The sequence below is a fragment of the Gossypium hirsutum genome, chromosome D03 (assembly GCF_007990345.1).
Source record: "Gossypium hirsutum isolate 1008001.06 chromosome D03, Gossypium_hirsutum_v2.1, whole genome shotgun sequence".
Lineage (NCBI taxonomy): Eukaryota > Viridiplantae > Streptophyta > Magnoliopsida > Malvales > Malvaceae > Gossypium > Gossypium hirsutum.
Genome location: NC_053439.1, coordinates 15,413,647 through 15,436,783, shown reverse-complemented (window position 1 = coordinate 15,436,783; position 23,137 = coordinate 15,413,647). Strand labels below are relative to the sequence as shown.

At 34.8% G+C, this 23,137-nt stretch overlaps 1 pseudogene; it reads left to right on the top strand.

Moving 5' to 3' along the window:
- The first annotated feature begins 20,265 nt into the window (after positions 1 to 20,265).
- Positions 20,266 to 20,913, top strand: LOC107950047 (uncharacterized; annotated as a pseudogene).
- Positions 20,914 to 23,137: the final 2,224 nt, after the last annotated feature.

Genomic DNA, 23,137 nt, shown 5'->3' with positions numbered 1-23,137 from the left:
TATCAAAATTCACACCAAAAGTACCAAATATACCATTTAACATCTAGCACCAATAGCCATATATTTCATCTATAACAAGTATACCAAATCACCACATTCAAACATATCACAATACCATTTATAACATGCATTTTTAACTACCATTCCATCTTCAATCATTCAAGCATCATGAGCCAAGATATCAACCATTTTAAGACAAAATATATGCATGCCAAAATTAGTACCATTTCATCACCTAAATTACCATAAAAACAAGACAAAACAAACGGCTACATCATCAAACAAAATATTTATACATGCCATTAGAACCAAAACTAGAAACACCAAAATCTACGAATTTAGCTGATGGATAGTGTGATATAACTCTAACAAGCTTCCAACCTGAACGAGCTTCTGATTCACTATAAACCATGGAAAATAACACAAAGTAAGCATAAATGATTAGTAAGTCCGCATAATGTAAAACTCAACTTACCCTTTCATCACATAATAAGTAAGTTAAACATGGCATAATCCAACCACAAATTGGCCAAAGCCTAAGCATTTACACCAAACATGTTAGCCATATAAGCATATAACATAAACAATTAATCATGGATGATCACAACATTTAATCATGTATCATATGCATATATCATCCATCTCAACTTTCATTATACCATGTATCACCAATTCAATGTAATCCACATGTGTTCATGTCTTAGTTCGTATCGAACTCTTACCATTCTTTTTCAAATCATGTCCGTTGAACCATTTAGAATAGGATCATATTGACTTTTCATGAAAGAAGATGTAATGGTTACCATGACATAAAATAGAATCATATTGGGAGAATGAATTTATCCTAAAGAGATTAAGGATATCCTATGAGGGTAACACACTTATGATAAGGTCAGTAGACGAGCATTGATTAAATTTTGTAATTGTTGTAATTGGGGAGAGCATAGGCATGATACTATTGTGGAATGACTTCATGACTAAATGAGTTTATAATTAATAGGTGAAAATTTGGAACTTAATTATAAATCATTTGAGCCCTAATTTCTTATATCCAATTAGTCCATCCGCTAGCTCGATGGAATTAGAAATGAATTGCATATATAATTAAATGAAGAGAAATGGATAGAAATGATAAACTTAGAGAAATGGGTTACATTCGAAAATGAATGTAGCTTCTCACTAAGTATGGGAATAACCTAAGAGTTAAGTAAATTTTTTGAATTATTATATAATCAAATAATTGATGTTCAAAAATTAGAATTAAATTAATTGGTCATCATGAATCCATTGAATATGAAAATTAAATTTTACATAGATCTTTTACGATAAAGTTGTCATGACTTTAACGAAATCAGAATTGGGTTAAGAAAATTATTTAATTGGAAAATTAGTTTAATAAATAATATTTATTTTTGGAAATAGAAAAACATGTATTGGGTTGGATTAAATTGTAAAGTGTTTAATAAAAGTCCAAGAGGCACATATAGTTGGACCCGATATAAGACAGGCTCAAAACCCCTCATAATACATATGAGGGGTGGCAACCTTAGTATAATTTATTAGGGTTGTTACCGCTCTCTCCTAGTAGAACTAGGGGACTAGTTTTTCTATCAAATAACTATTATTGTATTCTATTAATTCAACTAGAATTCTTCTATCTCTCCTTATAGATAGATGGCACTGGTAGTGCTAAAAATATACAACATTGAGATATTGTTATTCTGCCCAAAAATAGTGAGAATTTAATTTCGAAGTCTAAATTCTATTTTCTAGGAATAAAACTTCTATGGGTGTCTACTGTGAGAGAATTAGTTTACTATTGAAAGTAAATTTTTTTTGATTATATGTTTGATTCATGATTGTTCGAGTCCACAGTCGAAGCTATTTGTGGTACAAGAATAGTGGGGAAGGTCATTCGTTTAAAAGTCAGGAACGTTAAGGATCTATCTAACACAAAGCACAAATACTTTTCAAAAAAAATTTTATTGTTGTAAATATCACAAATAGAATCGATTTTTAAAATTCTAATTTTTTGCTATGATTGAATACCGTTTTTAAAACTAGATTTTTTCCAACATCATCATCACACTTAGCTACTGTTGGTTCTGCTATAGCTTTCCCTTTATCAGATTTACCTTTATTTTTTAACTTTGGGCAATATTTCTTCCAATGTCCTTTTTCTTAACAAAAAGCACACTTATCTTTTTTTAGTTTTCCCATTAACTTGGATCTCCCCTTCTAAAATTTATTTTGGGTGTGTGAACTACCCCGAACTACCAAAGCTTCTACATCTCTAGTTGAATATCTTTACTTTTCCTTCTTTCTCAGTTCATAATTGTATAAAACTTCACATAGTTCACTAAGATATACATCAGCTTTCCCATGACGTAGAGTAGTTTCGAGGAACTCAAACTCCTTAGGAAGTGATCCTAACAACATCGAAGCCAAATTTTCATCTTTGAAAGCCTCATCCATATTCACTATATCAGTGACTAATTGATTAAAACTGATGATGTGATCATTCATTGTCACGCCTATGATTTTATTTATTTATGTGCACTAGTTTATGTCACAAGGGAATTAATGGTCTAGTGGTTAAGTGTGTTAGTTGTTTCCATAATGTCCCAATTTCAAGCACCCACAAGCAAATCTTTTAATTAATTTTTTTGACAATCTTGAGCTAGTGTCAACACTCTTGTCGTCCAACACATATTTCCATACAAGGGAAGATTCTTTCCTCAATTACAAGGTCAACCTTCCCAAAGTTCTCCCTTTTTCACTTCCATGATACACTTTTGGTACCATTGTCCACTCAACCTACCAAAACCTCTCCCTTACCTTACCTTGCTCGGCCATTGAACCTAGACACTCCCCATTTCATTTTTAATTTCTCCCTTTTCTCTCCTCCTCTGCTTTAGCTGCACCACCACTTTGCTTCTTCATTCTTCTCTCATTTTCTTTATTTTTACCACCTTAGAAGTCCCTTTTTCTTCAATTTTATTCTAGACCACCACCTCTCCTCCGCCGTCGTCACCGTCGTCACACCGCCGCTGTCGGCCACCACCAAAATTCTCTATTTTTCTTCTTTTCTTCTCCTTTTTTTAAAACTCATCTCTGTAATCCCTCAATTTTGATTTTTATTTCATTAAAAGATCACTTTTTATCTTATCTTTCTAACTTGTTATTTTGTGCATTTTAGTGTCAAATCCTCCTCTTTTGTCAATTTTTCAGGAAATATTATTGAACCTTTTTCCTCTGTTATTATGTAAATATGGAAGATCCTCTAGTTCATGATTTTATTTCATACTATTATTTTGATTAGGATTTTACTAACACTTTTTATCGTACCTTGATGAAGTGCCATTCAAAAATCTCAGAATCGTATTCCATTTGTAGAATTGTGCAATTTGGCGATCAATTGCATAAGTCTCACCGAATTACATTTGTTTTTAATCAAGGGTTGTTTATTTATTTATTAAATTCGTAATAACATGAGTATTTGGTCAAAAATGTAGTGACTCAAGAATCGAACTCTCCCCTTTCGAAGTGGAATCAGGATTTGTGCAATCGAATTTACAAGGTGTGGGGATTTACTTTTAATAATGATGGTTAATGATAATATTGATAAAAATAATTTAATAAGTAATAAAATATTATTGTTAATATTATTCTTGAATATTGAAATATTAGCTGAGCACAAAAGTGTTCTTAAAGATTAATTTAAGATTCGATAAAAGTTTTGCAAATTAATCCTTGGGTTAGCTAGATTGAGCTAATATGAGTTCAAAAACATAAAAATTACTAAAAACGGACAAAATTTGCTCACCCAATAGAGAATCAAAGTTAGCCGAAGCTCTCTCCTATGGTTTCTTAAGGTTCGGTTTCAATTAGTGAAGAAGAAAATGAAATTAAAATAAATTTTAACTTATTTTATCTATTACCTTTAACTTAATTCCTAATTTACCAAATTGCCCTTTTCATTACCCATTAATTTCAACATTTTAAAGCCCAATACCCTCCACTATCTTCTCTAATGGTATATTTACCATTCAGGGAGGTTTTAATTGCACAATTGAGCCTTCAATTTTATTAAATTTTAACTAAACAAGTTTATTTTCAATTTAATCCTAAACTAATTATGTCTAAAAGAGCAAATAGCCCAAAATTTAGTGGATTTAATCATATCCACCACCACTTGGACTTTTTCACCATGGTTTAATTACCATTTTGGTCCCTTTACTATTTTAAATCTACAACAATTAACTTTTACCTCTTTTAAAATTTAATCTTTTTACCTTAATTTAGCAGTAAATCATCAAAATTATCGAACCAAGCTTCAATTCACATATAATACAACTCTATAAATATTTAATAAAAATATTTATAGCTTTAAGTTACAGAAACGAGGTCCTAATACCTCGTTTTCAATAACCACTTGACTTTTGAACAAAACCATTTATACTAACTTTTAATTCAATTGGTTAAATTCATCAAATCAAAATTGAATGTAAAAATTATTATTGACTTGAATAATTTAAATACGAATTATACGAATTCACTTGTCGGATTTCTGGTCCCAAAACCACTATTTTCGATACCTCTGTAAAATGGGCTGTTACAAAAACTTTGTGGAAATTTCCCTCGTAGTCACAACAATCCCATACCAGTGTTGCGACATTGAGCTTCTATTTCCAAGGTCATGACTTTCACCTAATGAGGTTGCGACATTTTGATCACCCTGCCTTTAAGGTCATGACGTTTCTGACCACCTTCAGATGTACCAGCATCTAGAGTAGAAATCCTGCACAAAAGATATGAAAAGAGATATCCGTAAGTATAAGGGTCAGGTTCTAATATAGTTACAACGGAATAGGTAAGCACTCCGAGGATCGTACCCAAGGGAGGCGAGCACTAAATTAATTATAACCTAAGCATAAATAGATCTAAATAGTACTTTAAATGAATTATAATACGAAGAATTAAAGAAAGGGTTTGGTAAACTATCTTAGATATAATAATAAAAGAAAGCAAAGAAATAAATTAAACATGAGAAATCAAAGATTAAAATGTATCAAATCTGGTTATAGGTGATTAGATCGCTTCAGTAATCATAATTAACTATTGTCTTGGGTTTTCTTGTTCAATCAATTAGTCGATATCCCAGTAGGATCTTTCGATTATTTTACTAAAATACCGAGTTGACAAGAACTACTTATCTCTCGACCTCACATTCCAGATCGATTTAGGGTTAAGGTAGTCACAGATAAGCCATACCAAATCTGGGTTAGTTCCCACCTTAATGACTTCTTAGAATTTTCAGGCCTAGGTTTTTAGGTTCTTCCTCTCTTGAACAGTTGATCCACTAAGAAACCTCTACAAAAAAGTTAATTAATCATACCTCCACTTGCTAATCCCCCACAAGAGGATTATTTCCTCATAGATCTAATAAACAATACAAACTTGACAAGAGAATAAACATAAAGAGAAATTCAAGGAAATAGAGTTTAAAAGAAGCCTGATTTGTATTAGAATTAACTGTAAAATCCTCACAGAGTTTGACAGTATTTCTCAAATCTGATTTCTCTACCAAAGCAAATAACAAGAACGAAAATAAAATCTAAAACCTAAGAAAAGAGAAAATTATATAATATGAAAGGTGTCTAACATGTGCTAAACGAGCCTACTTATAGACTTTAAGGTGATGTCATCCTTAACCCTAGTTCAGCTGTCATCCTCATGCATAACATTTGATTGTACGGACCAAAACACCCCTGGCTCGTAATTATTTCTTATAAAGAAGCGATGTCGTGACACATCAGGTCCTACGTCGTGACATCGAGGCAGTATGCTCATCTTCAAGATGTCTTCAGGGATATGTCGCGACATCCTTAGGCTGTGTTGCGACATTGAAGGCAGTCTTGGAATTCTTCCATTTTGCTCCGTATGTTGCGACATCCAATGCTCCATGTTGCAATCTAATGACCAGTATCGAGTTAGTATGTCGTTATAAATTATATATGTTATAATTAAAAGGTTATAATAGTAAATTTATAAATAAATAAATTATAATTAAAATAAAAGCTAACTTACAATGTAATTTCTTTGATTCTTCTCCCAAAAATTTTGAAACACCATTGTTGGAGGTGAAGAAAGCTTTGGCTAAGCTTGTCCTTCAATTTGGTAAGCCAATTTTAATCGATTTCTTGTAATTTTTATGTTTTTGATATCGTTGCAACTAGGTCCAGCTAAATCGTATCTCTGTTTTCAAAATGGTTAAAGACTATGGATTATGCCATTGATGAGTTTTGGATATTCTTGAAGTTTTATGGTAGGTTATAAAGCTTGAATGCTAAATAGGATTATTTTCTAAAGTAATTTTTGGTAATGTTAATGTTTAAGGACTAAATCGTTAAAGTGATAAATTACAAGGAATTTTGTGAAATAATAGAAATTATAGGTTGTATGGAGGCCATATACAATTTGACTGAATTTAAATTTGATTAAAATTGGTTAAATTGCAAGTTTTGAGCTTAAGAACTAAATTGCATAAAAGTAAAATGTTAGGGATAATTTTGTACAAATGTCAAAAAGGATTTAATTGCATAAAATATTTAATTATGTTTCTAGAAATTGATAATTGAATAAAATTATTATTTTGATCAAGGACGAGCTAATAATCGAGGAAAAGAAAAAATTACTGAATAGTGCCTGAGCTTTTGTCATTTTGCAGTTAGTCTGGTAAGTTCGTCCGGTTTCATTTTAGTAAAAATTTTAAATGTAATATATGAACCTAATTTCATAATGTTATATTATATTGATGTGTGTAATTTAAAATGGAAGTAATGAATTGATATTACGTCGATCACTAATTGAGATACTTTGAGCCGTTACTGCAAATTGATCCTGTAAGTTCATACGATTATTTATACTTATAATGATTTTTATGTTCTATGTTAACATAATTTTATTAAATGTTATAATATATGACAATATGATCTTTATAAAAATGGGATAATGATTCTACTAAAAGTATGCTCAATCGAGCCATACCTACTGATTCTATTGAAAGTATACTCAATCGAGCCATACCCACTATTCTATTGAATGTATGCTCAATCGAGTCATACTTACTGATTCTACTAAAAGTATGCTCAATTGAGCCATACCTACTGATTCTACTGAAAGTATGCTCAATCAAGCCATACCCACTGATTCTAGAGAAATTTGTTCAAACAAGCATTATCCACTAATTATACTGAATAAAATCTCATTGTACTGATGATTCAGAAACAAATACTGAAATATTGTACTGATTATCACTTCTCTGAAGAAAGTTACGATTTACGGGAATATCATTGTTTAGTTATAATTTGGTTATTATGTTTAGTTAGAAAAGTATACTGATTAATTAAACGAACTTACTAAGCTTTATTCAAGCTTACCTGTATTTGGTTCATTTCTGTAGATTACGTTTTGTAGGCTCGGAAGATCGAATCAACATAAGAAATCACAGTATTCAAAAATCCTTGGTGGACTTTGAATTTGGTTTGGTATATATGGCATGTAAGAGGACCATTTTTGTATAGGTGATATTAGTTCCTAGTTCTGAGCAAGCTAAACTTGAGCTTGTTATGTGTGTTTGAACAACAAATGGAAATATGCATGTTTCACCGAAGTGAGCTTGTTGGTCAATAATGAAATATTTTGACATTAAGTTGAACTATGGCATGAAATTAAATAGATGATTATGATGTGTAAATCGTCTTGTATATGCAACTTCGAATGCGAAATGTCATGAAATGTATTGTGGTGTCAATGGTGACACATTGGTTAGGTACATAGGTTGATTTCTTTGACATGTTTGAGTATTATGAAAGGTTGTTTGGGCTTATAAAGTTTTGTGTTTGAATGTATTTAGGTGCCTAAGCAAATGGGTGAAAAATGAGCATGATTTGGGTCAATTATGGGCACACACGGTCTGGGACACGGGTTGTCACATGGTTGTGTGTCACACATGGGGAACCCACACAGGCCTGTGCCTTGAGCATTATTAGATGTGGTTTTCACATAGGCTAACACACGGCCTGCGACACGGTCGTGTGACCCAACATCGATTATTACACGGACTTGCACACGGCTGGAGACACGGCCGCGTGGCGTCATTTCAAAACATACATGGCCTAACACACGGGTAGTGACACGACTGTGCCAACACCACACGGTCTTGATTGTGTCACAAAACCTAGCCACACGACCGTATGACCCTTATTTTAAATTTTTTTATTTTCTCTTAATGTTTGTATTTGTTCCAATTTGGTCCCTAAATGTCGTAACTTAATTTTAAGACTTTGAAAGCTCAATTTAAGGCCTGTAATTGGATGTTTTATTTCATTATGAATATTATATTTATTTATGTAACACCCTAAATAATTTATTTATGTTTCTGTAAATCCTGACACTAATCTGTATCTGCTTCAATGGTTAAGTGTTTTGAGCGTGTGTTTGAGGTCTTGGGTTCAAGTCTCACTTTTGACAAATTCTGTTATTTTTTATCCAAGCCTTACCCCTGTTGGGTGGGCTTATATAAAATTGTCTGTTAATCCATATCAGAATGAGCCTGCTGGTTCGAATGGTAAGAAGTTAGTTGGCTGGAGGTCTTGTATTCAAATCCCTGCATGAGCGAGGGTGATAATTTTTTTCTCGGTTGTCTGAGAGAGTTTGGATGGAATCAAAACTATGTTTACATGGGTAGTTATCAGTTTGTTAGGGATGGATATAGTGGGATTTTTATTTTAAGTTTAAATTATTTTTATTTTATTTTTCTGTCTCCCCAAATTGTTTTTGTTTTGACGTTCTGTCTTCCTCTTCTTTTTGACTACTATCAAAATTTTGCCCTTCTTTTCTCTTTTTCGATTCGATAATCAATTTTTCGTGTAATTTCTTGTGTTTCAGTTTGTGGTACCCAACTTCGGTTTGGTAAGTGTGGTTTTTGTTTTTGGTTGATGGAGTCTTGTTAATGTCATTTAGGTGAAGATCAAGGGGCTCGGGGTTGTTCATCGGTGCCATAGTTGCGTGAAACCACTTTTGTTTGTTTGAAGGTAAGGGTTTTGGTTGAACAAGGGATTGTTTGGTTCGATATAGTTTCAGTTTAGCATCATTTTAGGTGGCTAATTCAACTTTTTAATGATCTATTTTAGGTTCTGGTGGTCTCGAGAGTGTTTTCACATCAAAACCGTCTAGGTGTGTACCCCTAACGTGAGAAAATGAGGCTCGACGAAAGCCAAAAATTAGGTCTATCGACGCCACACGGGCATGTGGCTGACTATGTACGAAACACGACCGTGTGACTGGCAAAGGTGTGGCCGTGCACATGACACGATCATGTGAGGGTGTGAGTGTGGTCGTGTGGGCTACACGGGCTAAGCAAGATTGGGCGTGCGGGCCCACACTGGCATGCCACATGGGCAAGGCCAATCTAGGCGTATGGGCCCACACGGGCATGTGGGCCCAAGATTCTAAAATTTTTCCTAGGGTCACACGGGTCGTTTCGATCAACTATGGGCCTACCATAGAGTCGGTAAGGGCTAACCAAACCCTAATTCTTGAGATTTGATATTCTGATAGTCTAATCTAAGTAGGACACTGATAGCTATGTTTGACTGTTCTATTTAAGTATATATGTTATCTGTATACGAGCAAGTTAAGTATGTTAATTCTGTTAATTTTGCATTCTGTATCTTTATTTGGGGTGGGATTTGCATATGTGGAGGAAGTGATCTGTACGGCGACCTTTCGCTTATATTCTGGCAGCTTAACTGTATATTATTCTATTATGTGTCTCATCGACACTATATGGTGTGTTGGGATGGGTGGGTGTTTTTAACCCCACATTGTGTGTTGGGATGGTCAGAGATGGTGTGTAGAGGATGGGGGTAGGATTCTATATATCTGTTCTGTTTATCTGATTCTGAAATTTGTATCTGTTATGGACTTAGGTTCGAATCTATATCTGGCTGTATAGGAAATTCTATGTATGTTACATGACTATTTCTGTTGGGTTACACACTGAGTTTATGAAAACTCACATCTGTTTGTATGTTCTGTTCAAGTAATCCACAGACTTAGGCGGGTCAGTGCAGCGGAGGTTCAGCGGTGACCACTCGACAAAGAACATTTTTTTAGTAATATTGATTTTATTTTAAAATATGGGTTTTCTTTAGAGTTTGTAATTTTTGGGACTTTCTAGACTGTATGGTTTTAACTTTTGGATTCGAATTTTGTTTTGCTTTCTTTTCCACAACGTTGACAAAAACACTTTACGCAAACAAGTGGTTTTAACAAATGGTTTTTGGAAACACGAGCTTGGTTTCAAATAAAACAATTTTCAAACTTTCGTTTCAAAATCCTGATAACTTAAAATGGTTTCAAATAAGATTATGAACTCAAGTTTTTTCGGATATTAAGACTCCGATTGGTAAACTAATAAAACGATATGTCATAACTTAAAAGATATAGTTTAAAACCCTTCTTCGTAACACACCCAAATTTGGCCATAACGTCTTGGCCGGGTTAGGGGTGTTACATTTAGTAGTATCGAGTTCCAAAATCGTGTTTTGATAAAGGTCTGATTTTCAAATAATTTGGATCATTTTGAGTAAGTATGTGGTACACCGAGTCTCCGGCGTCGGTCTTGTAAGCATCTCTGAATTTAGAAAACATTGTAGTTAGTACTTCTTTAAACTGTACTGATTTAGTTAAAGACTAAAACCTATTAAATACTTCTGAACTTTTGATAATTTAAGTATAAAATATCTGCTAATAAACACTGGAACTGATGCATAAAATTTTATAATGTAGATAAACCTGAAAACACGATGAGCACTCGTGGAACTCACGGTCGCGGTATTCGTGGGCGCGGTTGGTGCCGTAGGTGGCTCAAGTTGAGTCTTCTTCTCTGGGCAGTATGCTGAATTTGGACACTAGTGAGACACCATTTTCACCTGCTACTGAGACTGGGTCTTAAAGCCGATCAGCTGGGGATGACGCACTGCCCCAAGCTATGTTAAGGGTTTTAAAGAGGGTCGTTGGACCCCATTCTGGATCTGGGGTTTGTGGGTCAGTAACTAAATGACTTCGGTCCAATAGAGCTGAGCTGTTTAGAGGCGTTATTGGAGTCACCCCTACTGTGGCTGAGTATTTTTTAGAGGCCACCGAGAGGATAATTAGCGGCATTGACTGCACTCCTTACCAGAAATTGAAGGGTGCAGTTTTTTTGCTTCGCGATGAGGCATATCAGTGGTGGTTGTCGATTAAAGAGGGTACTCAACTGGATCGTCTGAACAGGGATTACTTTAAGACTACATTTCGAGCTATGTGGATGCTCGTAGACGTGATTTCATGAATCTCACGCAAGGTGGTAAATCTGTGGCTGAGTATGAGGCCGAATTTCTGAGACTAAGCCATTACACTTGAGGCGTAGTGGCATCCGAGTATGAGAAATGTTTTCATTTTGAGGATGGCTTAAGGGATAGTCTGAGGGTATTGATTGCTCCACAGAGGGAGCGAGAGTTTACAGTTCTTGTGGTTAAGGCGAAGATCACCGAGGAGGTTAAGCGTGTGGAGCGCCAGAATAGAGAACGTGAGTGAGGCAAGAATAAGAGGGATTCAGAGCCTTCTAGTTCTATTCAGAGGCCTAAGAAATAGGTCAGACCTAATGGGCTTGTTAAAGTGGAAGTTCTTGTTGCTTCTACTGGATTTAGCCTTGTGGTGATTGTGGTAGGCGTCATTCGGGCGGGTGTTAGAGGAGATTAAGGGATTGTCTGCGATGTGGGTCATTAGAGCACCAGATTAGAGAGTGTCCACATCGTTCTAATCAAATTCAAGCTTTCAGACCGGGGTTTTTTTAGCCTCATAGGGCAGTACAACAGCCACCTAGGGGCCATGGACCGACTAGGGGTGGTAATGGTATTGGCCGAGGACAAAGAGGACTGGGTAGAGGTTCTAATTAGACTGAGGTGAGGCAGCCTGCATTGGTTTATACTACTTGACGCTGAGAGGATAGAAACGCCCTTGATGTGATCACAATTATGTTTTTAATTTTTTATGCTCTATATACTGCTTTGATAGACATAGGTTCTACACACTCCTATGTAGCTAGTTCTGTTTCCGAGAACTTTGGGATTTTTTTAGCATACTTCTAGTGAGATTACTGTACTGAGTCCGTTGGGGCAATCTGTTCTGATTAGTAAACTATATGGGAATGTTCCATTAGAGGTACAAGGGGTTGTGTTTCCGAAAATTTTGATAGAGCTACCATTTGGGGAGTTTGACTTAATTCTAGGTATGGACTGGTTAGTTGAGCACCGAGTTAGTTTGGATTGCGTGACTAAGAGGGTCATTCTGAGGACTGAGGATGATAAGGAAATAGTTGTGATCGGCGAGCGCCAAGATTATCTGTCTAATGTAATCTCCGCTCTAGTGACCGAGAAATTGGTTCGAAAAGGGTGTGAGGCGAATTTAGCCTGCGCCAGTGTTTCAGTTTCTAAGGACTCTTCTTTTGAGGCTATCAAAATAGTGAGGGAATTTTTGAATGTCTTTCCTGAGGAGTTACTGAGTTTACCTCTGAATTGGAAAGTTGATTTTGTTATTGAGCTTGTACCAGGTACAACTCCAATATCCATCGCTTCATATCGTATAGCACTAAAGGAGCTTACAGAGCTTAAGGCTCAACTCTAAGATCTTCTAAATCGTGGTTTCATCCATCCTATTTTGTCTCCAAAAGGGGCACCAGTTTTATTTGTGAAGAAAAAGAATAGTACCATGAGACTGTACATTGACTACCGACAGTTGAATAAATTGATTGTGAAGAATAAGTTCCACTTCTGAGGATCGATGACCTATTTGATCAGTTTCGTGGGGCTACGGTATTCTTAAAGATAGATCTCTAATCTGGGTATCATCAGCTTAGGGTTAAGGAAGATGATATTCATAAGACGGCATTTAGGACTCGTTATGAGCACTACAAGTTCCTAGTTATGCCCTTTGGTCTAACGAATGCTCTGACTGCATTCACAGATCTAATGAACCGAGTTTGTTAGCCATATCTAGATCAGTTAGTCGTAGTCTTCATCAACGATATTCTAGTGTACTTTAAGACTAGGTATGTGCATGATGAGCATCTTAGAGTAGTACTTCAAATACTTCGAGAGAAACAGCTCTACGCTAAGTTGAGAAAGTGTGAGTTTTGGTTGCAAGAGGTAACTTTTCTAGGGCATGTGGTTTCTGTTGAGGGAATCCGAGTTGATCCTAGAAAGATTAAGGCTATGGTTGATTGGAAACAGCCTAAGAATGTTTCTAAGATATGTAATTTTCTAGGTCTTGCGGGTTATTATCAGTGGTTTGTTGAGGGGTTCTCACTGATTGCAGCTCCTCTATCTAAGCTTCTACGTAAGTCTGTTTTGACTCAAGCTCCTGTTCTGATACAACTTGAATTTGGTAAGGAGTTTGTAGTGTATAGTGATGTGTCGCATGTCAGTTTGGGATGTGTTCTGAAGCAAGATGGTAAGGTTGTGGCTTATGCATCCTGACAGCTTAAGTCGCACGAGAGAAATTATCCGACGCATGATCTCGAGTTAGCTTCTGTTGTGTTTGCATTAAAGATCTAGAGGCACTATCTGTATGGTGATAGGTGTATCATCTACACTGATCATAAGAGTCTCAAGTACCTTCTTACTCAAAAGGAGTTGAATCTTAGGCAGTGTCAATGGGTTGAGCTACTCAAAGATTATGACTGTACGATAGAGTATCATCCCGGTAAGGCCAATATGGTGGCTGATGCTCTCAATCGTAGAGCAATGACTGATTTGAGAGCGATGTTCACTCGTCTTAGTTTATTCGATGATGGGGGTCTGTTAGCTGAGTTGCAAGTTAAGCCGACTTGGATTGGGCAGATTTGAGAAAAGCAATTAAGGGATGAGTCTCTGAGTTTGCGGTCTCGTCAGGTTGATAGTAGCAGTACATCTGATTTTAGATTGAATAAGGATAGAGTTTTGTGTTTTCAAGGTTGGGTTTGTGTACCAAACGATTCTGATCTGAGACAGTCAATTCTAAGGGAAGCGCATAGTACCCTCTATGTTATGCATCCAATAGTAATAAGGTGTATAAGGATCTTCGTGAATTGTACTGGTGGTCGGGTTTGAAATGAGAGGTAACGAATTTTGTTGTTCATTGTCTGACATGCCAGCAAGTTAAGGCTGAGCACCAGTTGCCTTTGGGTTTGCTTCAACCCGTTAAGATTCCCTTATGTAAATGGGATCGTGTAACGATGGATTTCGTTAGTGGGTTGCCTTTAACACCCACTAAGAAGGATTTTGTTTGGGTTATCGTGGATTAGTTGACCAAGTCTGTCAATTTTATTCCGGTTCGGACGGACTACTCTCTACAAAAGCTAACGAAGTTCTATATTTCTGAGATTGTGAGACTGCACGGGGTTCTAGTTTCGATAATCTCTGATAAGGATCCTCGCTTCACTTCTCAATTCTGGAAGAAACTACATGAAGCTCTGGGTTTGAGATTGGACTTCAGTACTACGTTCCATCCTCAGACCAATAGTCAGTCTGAGAGGGCGGTTCAGATACTGGAGGATATTCTTCGGAGCTATGTAATTGATTTTCGTGGTAGTTGGAAGGATTTTTTGCCATTAGTGAGTTTGCCTACGATAATAGTTTCTAGTCTAGCATTCAGATGGCACCATACGAGGCTTTATATGGTCGTAAGTGTCGTACCCCGCTATGTTGGACTGAGTTGGGTGAGCGACGGATTTTGGGTCCTGAGTTGGTTTTTGAGACTGAAGATAAGGTTAGACTGATTTGGGATTGTCTGAAGGCGGCTTCTGATAGACAGAAGTCCTATGTAGATCTAAAAAGGAGGGTATCAAGTATTCTGTTGGTGACTTCGTATTTCTTAAGGTATCGCCATGGAAGAAGGTTCTACAGTTTGGTTGTAATGGCAAGTTAAGCCCTAGATTCATTGGGTCGTATCGTATTCTAAAGTGTGTGAGACCAATTGCTTATCAGTTAGAGTTATCTTCAGATTTAGATTGTATCCATGATGTGTTTCACATCTCAACGTTGAGGCGGTATCGGTCTGATCCATCTCACGTTGTCTCTATTGAGGAGATCGAGGTTAGAACGAACTTGACATTTGAGGAGGAGCTGGTTTAGATTTTAGATCGAGATATTAAGGTTCTGAGGAGGAAGTCTATTCTGTTGGTAAAGGTTTTGTGGCGAAATCATGGCCCTGAGGAAGCCACGTGGGAACTTGAAGACTGGATGCGTGAGCAATATCCTCATCTGTTCAGATCAGGTAAATTTCGAGGCCAAAATTCCTTTTAGGGGGTAGAGTTGTAACGCCCTGAATAATTTATTTTTACTTTTTTAAATCCTGACACAAATTTGTATTTGCTTTAGTGGCTAAGTGTTCTGAGCGTGTGTTTGAGGTCATGGGTTCAAGTCCCATTTTTGGCAAATTCTATTATTTTTTATCCAAGCCTTATCCCTGTTGGGTGGGCTTATATAAGATTGTCTATTAATCCATATTAGAATGAGCCTAATGGTTCGAGTGGTAAGAAGTTAGCTTGCAGGAGGTCTTATGCTCGAATCCCTGCGTGAGCGAGAGTGATAATTTTTGTCTCGGTTGTCTGAGAGAGTTTGGATGGAATTGAAAGTCTGTTTAAATGGGTAGTTATCAATTTGTTAGGGATGGATATAGTGGGATTTTTATTTTGAGTTTTAAATTATTTTTATTTTTCTCTCTCCCCAAATTGTTTCTGTTTTGACGTTCAGTCTTTCTATTTTTTTTTACTACTGTCAAAATTTTGCCCTTCTTTTCTCTTTTTTGATTTGGTAATCAATTTTTCACGCAATTTGCTGTGTTTCGATTTTTGGTACCCAACTTCGGTTTGGCAAGTGTGGTAAGTGTGGTTATTGTTTTTGATTAGTGAATTTTTGGTTGATGGGGTTTCGTTAATGTCGTTTAGGTGAAGATCAAAGGGCTCGGGGCTGTTCATCGGTGCCATAGTTACGTGAAACCACTGCTATTCTTTTGAAAGTAAGGGTTTTGGTTGAACAAGGGATTGTTGTAAAAAATCTTATGCATTTTTGTAATCTCAAAATCATTTTTAGGGTATTGATTGAGACTATACTTATTATTGACAAGCAGTATGTCATTAACATATAAAACCAAATATAGAACCTTACTCCCACTAAACTTATGGTATATACAATTATCGACAAAATCCATCTCTAAACCAAATGAGATAATCATTTGGTAAAATTTGTAATACTATTGACGAAAAGTATGCTTAAACCCATAGATGAAGTTCTTTAATTTGCAAATCATTAACTTTGCATCATCAAACACAAAGTTTTCTATTGCACAATATAAATGTATGACCAATGTTACCATTTAGAAATTATTAACTTAATATTCATCTAATGCAGCTTAAGGTCAAAATATTCCACTAAAGTCATTATAATCCTTTGTCTAATGGACCTTTTTTAATGACATTTGTTATTGAGGTTGTTGAGTTTGTTTTTCTAGATTAATTACCTCATCATGAATAGAGAGTTGTTCAACATTGTCTTATTGAGGTTCTAGATTCACTTCTTGATCAATGATAGGTATGAGAACCATAACATCTTCAAAAGTGATAGCAAGATCTGTCATGTCAAATCATCAAGAATAAATCAAGAATAAAACTAGATGCGGAAGCATACCTAAATCCATGAATTTCTTAATTTTTTTTGGATATTGGGGATTTGATCTTCCAAATTAGCACACTTTTAGAGAATAATTGCTCTCTCTTTCCTAAGGATAGGATATTAGAAAAGTTATCTTGTTTGTAATTTGGGGACCATAACCCTAACATATATAACTTTGACACATTAGCCCTAATTCCTAGTTAGTCCATCATTAATTTGAAATTGATTAGAACTTAATTACTAAAGTACCTGCACATATTTGACTTATACTTTATTTAATAATTAAAGTCCAATAAAACTTTAACCAAATTAAATCACTTTTAGTTTGGGCTAACCTATCATGATAGTAGATAATAACATGTAATTACCCTTATTATATATGTGATGTCTATATTTTTCCAACAATTCAATCTTTTGTACAAAATCTGGACCACCATTTGAAGAAATGAATGGTGTGTAATAGGATGATTGAATACTGGCTTTACATCTTTGGTCTGAACATGAGACCAATGAAGATGTTGATGAACTTCTAGGATCATACAAATTTTTGTTAAAGGGAAAGAAGTCGACATAGTAGCTCTAAGTTCTTAATGTTTTAAGAAAAACACCAAATCAAACAATATAAAAAAAGGGTGAAAAAGGTAAAATTACTTGAAGTCCACTAGACTCAGGGCAACCACTGTAGGAATTGCAACCTATCCATAGAACATCACTTCCCGTATCAATTTGTACATGGTATTCCTTTGGAGAACCTATTCTTAATTTTGCATAATATAATCTCAAAAACAATAAATAAATAAATCAGTAAAACTCAGAGATAGTGAAAGAAGTTAATGTTAATGGTAATTTAATTTAAATAAAAAATGGAAACCCCATGAAAAGATTAAAATCAATCCAAAATTAGAAACAGTGATCCAAAAAAGAAGCCCAAACTCAAAAGAAAAGTAAAAGAGAAGAAGTTATTTACCCAACAAGAAATGGATTATAGGTGCTTCGAATAGGAAAATCCATGACACTGCCAAAAGGTTGCAACAACCTTCCATGCCTGAGTCTATTGAGTTCTCTGAGTCGACCCAACTCCACTTCATGATTCATATGTGGAATCCTACTCTTCAGTTTAAAATTTGCTTGAAAACCACCTATAACTAGAGTAGCTTCTAAAACCAAAATCATGTTCATTGCAGCAGGGAGGAAAGGAAGAAGAAGAATGGTGAAAGGATGGGTGAAACTAGAAAATTTTTGTAAGGGCCGAAATTAAATTTTAATTTTTAGTAGTATATATCTTTGTAATTTTTAAAGGATGAAATCAAATTTTTATCTTTTTAAAGGGTCAAAATACAATTTTATTTTTACTAATTTTAAATTTTTTATAGGACTTAAATGGACAACTTTCTATTTTATAAGGGGTCGGACCCTACCAATCCCTAGATACGTCACTAGGTGAAAACAGGGGTGGTGTAAGGGAAGAAGATGATGAACAATAGTAGTAGGAGTCAAAAAATGATGATATGACGTGTGCAATCAATTGTGATTAATAATTTAATATTCAATGACTAAATAAAAATTTTCATTAATGATTGTGATCAAATTACAAATATTTTTATTTAAATAACCGAAAATACTAAAAAAATTGGTTCCAATGAGGTAGATTATCCATATAATAATCCATGGATGTGGTATGATAATCCGTATGACAAAGATTTGTATATTCTTGGTGGTGGTGTTTGAAACACCCGCGCAAGCATGTGAACCCAGAAAATCACACTTATTCCGTCCAGATCCCCAAAGCGAAACCCTAACCCAAGTTCTTTTCCAATGGCCGCTCTGAGTACTAACGACATAACCCACTCTCAAAGTCCATCATTATTTACGATTTGCGGCTATTTTACTTAAATAGCCCAAAAAATATTATATTTACAAAAATAACTCAGGTTTAAAAACAATAACCAAAATAACCTGAAATGAACAGTAAATTTGGATTGTGGCCTGTCAATGGCCGGAACCCACTCGTATTTTGGACTCATGATTGCCTGATAATTGTGTCAGACTTTAAAAAAATAAATTTTTGGGTTTTGGCCTGTCAATGGCCGGAACCTGTGTATTTTTTTTAAAAAAATTGTATAATACTGATATACAAGAAAAGAAGGAAAAAAAATTTTGGGTGTTGGCCTGTCAATGGCCGACACCCAGTACGAAAAAAAGGAAAAAAAAATTTAGGTGCTAGCCTATCAATGGTCGGCACCCAGTATAGTAAAAAAAATTTGAGTTTTGGTCTATCAATGGCCGGCACCAGAGTACGAAAAAAAAGAAAAAAAAATTTTTGGGTGCTGGCCTGTCAATGGCCGGCACCCAGTACAGTAAAAAAAATTTACTTTTTTTCGTGTCAGTGTCAGGTATCAGTATACGGTTTTGACGAAGCGAATGCATAAGAATATGATGAAGGAGAAGAAGAGTCGTGATAAATCGATGGTGAAGATCGTAGGTACGTGGAGAAGTGTAGACCGTATGATTTAGTTCAGGATGACTGTAACGGCATTTTCTTTCTTAGAAAACGGTGGTTTTTGGAGTGAGTTGTGTTAACCTAGTGAAAAGCGAGAAGTGGCATAAAAAGATGAGGGTGGGCGAATCGTGGCTATTTTACCCAAATAGCCCAAAAAATATTATATTTACAAAAATAACCCAGGTTTAAAAACAATAACCAAAATAACCTGAAATGAACAGTAAATTTGGGTTGTGGCTTGTCAATGGCCGAAACCCGTGTATTTTTTTTTTACAATTGTATAATACTGATATACAAAAAAGAAGGAAAAAAATTTTTGGGTGCTGACCTGTCAATGGCCGGCACCCAGTACGAAAAGAGGAAAAAAAAATTTTTTTTGGGTGCTGGCCTGTCAATGGTCGGCACCCAGTACAGTAAAAAAAAATCGAGTTTTGGTCTGTCAATGGCCGGCACCAAAGTTCGAAAAAAAGAAAAAAAAAATTTTTGGGTTCCGGCCATTGACAGGCCAGTACCCAAAATCTTTTTTTTTTACTTTTTTCGTATACAATACCTGATACTGACACGAAAAAAAGTAAAAAAAAAATTTTTACTATACTAGGTGTCAGTCATTGACAGGCCAGCACCCAAAAAAATATTTTTTTCCTTAAATTTTTTTTTGTATATCAGTATTATATAATTTTAAAAAAATACACGGGTTCCGGCCATTGAAAGGCCAAAACTCAAAAAATTATTTTTTTAAAGTCTTAGAAAATTATCAGGCAATCATGGGTCCAAAATACAAGTGGGTTCCGGCCATTGACAGGCCACAACCTAAATTTACTATTCATTTCAGGTTATTTTGGTTATTGTTTTTAAACCTGGGTTATTTTTGTAAATATAATATTTTTTTGGGCTATTTGGGTAAAATAGCCACGATTCGCCCACCCTCCTCTTTTTATACCACTTCTCGCTTTTCACTAGGTTAACCCAACTCACTCAAAAAACCACCGTTTTCTGAGAAAGAAAATGCCGTTACAGTCATCCCGAACTAAATCATACGGTCTACACTTCTCCACGTACCTACGATCTTTACTGTCGATTTATCACGACTCTTCTTCTCCTTCGTCATATTCTTACGCATTCGCTTCGTCAAGCTCAAGCTTCTCTTCAAGATCCTCCACCTTCTTCGCACGTGCGACTTCCCCCACACGTGTAAAACTGTACGGACGAAGCTATTCTCCTCAGTCATCGCCGTCCGTTCGGTTCTGTATCAACGAACGTCTGATCTCTCCCAACAGTTCGATTTCCTACAAGAACAAGAACAATGCGGTGCCGTCTGGCTCTCACCACTAGAGGAATAGGACGTGTTTGTGTTCCCCAACGACGCACCCGGGGTCTTTCTGGTGTTCTCTCCATAAAGGATTGCCTCTGTTAAGGAAGCACTAGATTAATCGTCAACCGATGACGGCGTCATTTCTTCCTAGTAGTCCGTTGAATTTGAGGAGATCAGCGATGAAGAATTCTTTAGTGAGAATCGGGGGAGTGGAAGAAGAGTTGGTCAAGAGAGCTTTAACGGCTCTTATTAGGCCTTCTTCGCATCAGCAGTGACGCCGAGCCGCTTTTGAGCCAAGGCCTAGTCGTTTTTCGATTATGTCTAAAGCCGATGATTCTTGACCTGTGTTAGGGTTTCATTCTTTATTGAGGTTAGATCAAATCGGACGAGCGGGCTCAGTAAGTCGGTGCACAAACAGTATAACTCAGATTTCGTTGTGATTTCTTATGACTACTTTTGGTATGAATCTAGTAAAAATTTTGTGGAGATTTTGTTAGTGGAAATTGAATATATTAGTAAAATCTTTTCTGTTTTTCATTTTAACATTTTAGGTAAAAGAAATTGTTAATAGTTTTGCGGAGTTGAGATGATCATTGTACAGAGTGATTCTGCCAACGTTTACAAAAATGAATACCAAAATGCATTAGAAATTTTGTTAAGGTTAAAATTTTTTGTACATTCTTTTTAAGGCACCTTGTAATTTTCACTGGATGCTACTTGTAACTATGGTTGAGTAAAATTCGATTCGATTCAAAAATATAAAAATAAATTTTGAATTTTGAGCTAAATAAAGTGAGTTATTCGAATAAATTGAGTTATTCTAGGCAACTCAATTTTTTTTTGAATTTCGAGTTGGTATCGAATTTGATTTTCGAATTTGAATAACTAGAATAAATCAAATAAATCGAATGTCAAACTAGAATAATTTAAATTATTACCCCAAACTCTTAAACCTCTTCACTTTTCTTCCAAAACTTTTACTCACTCTTACTTTCCTCTCATAACTTTTGCTCCCCTCCCATCTCACCCCCTTCTACCCCAAACCCATTCTCTCCTTTTTTTCTTTTTATTTTTTTAATATTTCTCTCCCAAAATTTTACTCATCCCATTTATTCCCCCTCTCCAAACATTATTCCTTCAACCTCCAAAATTTTTATTTTCCCCCTAAAATTTTACTTCTCACCCTTTACTCTCAAAAAAAAAATCATCCAAAAATTTTTTTTAACCTAAATAATAATGATTTTATTTATATCTACTATTTATATTATTAAATTAAATTTTACATTTTGTAATATTTATATTATTGAATTGTTTATCATATTGAATCTTTATAATTTTTTATTAAAATTGAATTATTGATGATGTCATAAAATAGTCGTGTTAAAATTTTATGTTGGTATCAATTTCACATTTTATCTTTAAAATAATTTTTATTAAAAAATCACATTTTTTACATTTAATATATTTTTTAATTTCAAAATACATAGTGACAAGAATCAGAAGATAATTGAAGCAACTAAGCAAGCAAAAAAGTTAACTCGTATATAAAAGAATAATAAATAAATTATAAGGGGATGAAAGTTAATAACAAATTTGATTACAGTAGGTGACAGTGATTACAAGGACCTAAAATATATATTTTTAATTTAACTCGAACAAATATATTCAATTTGATTCGAATTTCATCTCACTCGACTCGATTCGAGAAAATTTCAAATCGAGTTAGGATGATAAAATATGATTTGTCAACTTGATTAACTCAAAATTTTTTCATTCGATTCGATCGAACACTCACCCCTACTTGTAGCATCCAAAGTTACCTGATTACATTGTAATACTATTTTGATGGTGGATATAGTGAATCTTTGAGAAAATTCAAAAATATGTCAGATAAAATAAATTTTATAAAAGTAAAGTGATTTTAGATATAGAAATCAATAAAAAAATGTAGAAGTGAAAACATGATAAGATTTAAAAAGTTTAGGGACTAAAGTACAAACATGAATAAATTGAAAAAATGAGTTATTAGTGATGAACTGATTTGAGGTTAAGTAGAAATATGTAATAGTTTAATAAAAATCACTATTAGAATCAAATTGGAAAAATTGAAAAATAAATTTCTTCACATTAAAGACTACATGTAAATTTGAAGTTTTAGTTTGGATAGTTGCGGAGAAATTATACAGAGAGTAAAAAAAAAAGGACAAAAAAGTAATTTAATCTCGTAAGAGTATTTTGGACTTTTCTCAAGAATTGTATGGTAAAACTATTGTTTATATAAGATATTTAATTTATGAAATAAATTTGAGCATTTAAAATTTTGAATTTGGATCAAGTTAGTGAGCCATTATCCTTTAAATTAGTTGCTTAGAATTGTTGGAATTGGGTCTTTTGGCCCACTTGTTGTATTTTAAAGGAAAGCAAGGATGTAAGGCCAGATTAGGCTTCTTCTTCTTGCTCCTGCCACCCCCCTCTTTCCATGGTTTTCCCTTATTTCTTCATTTTCCTCGTCTTTTTTTCCCAAATTTCCTAAAGACCCAAAACCAAAACTTTGACATTTTACTT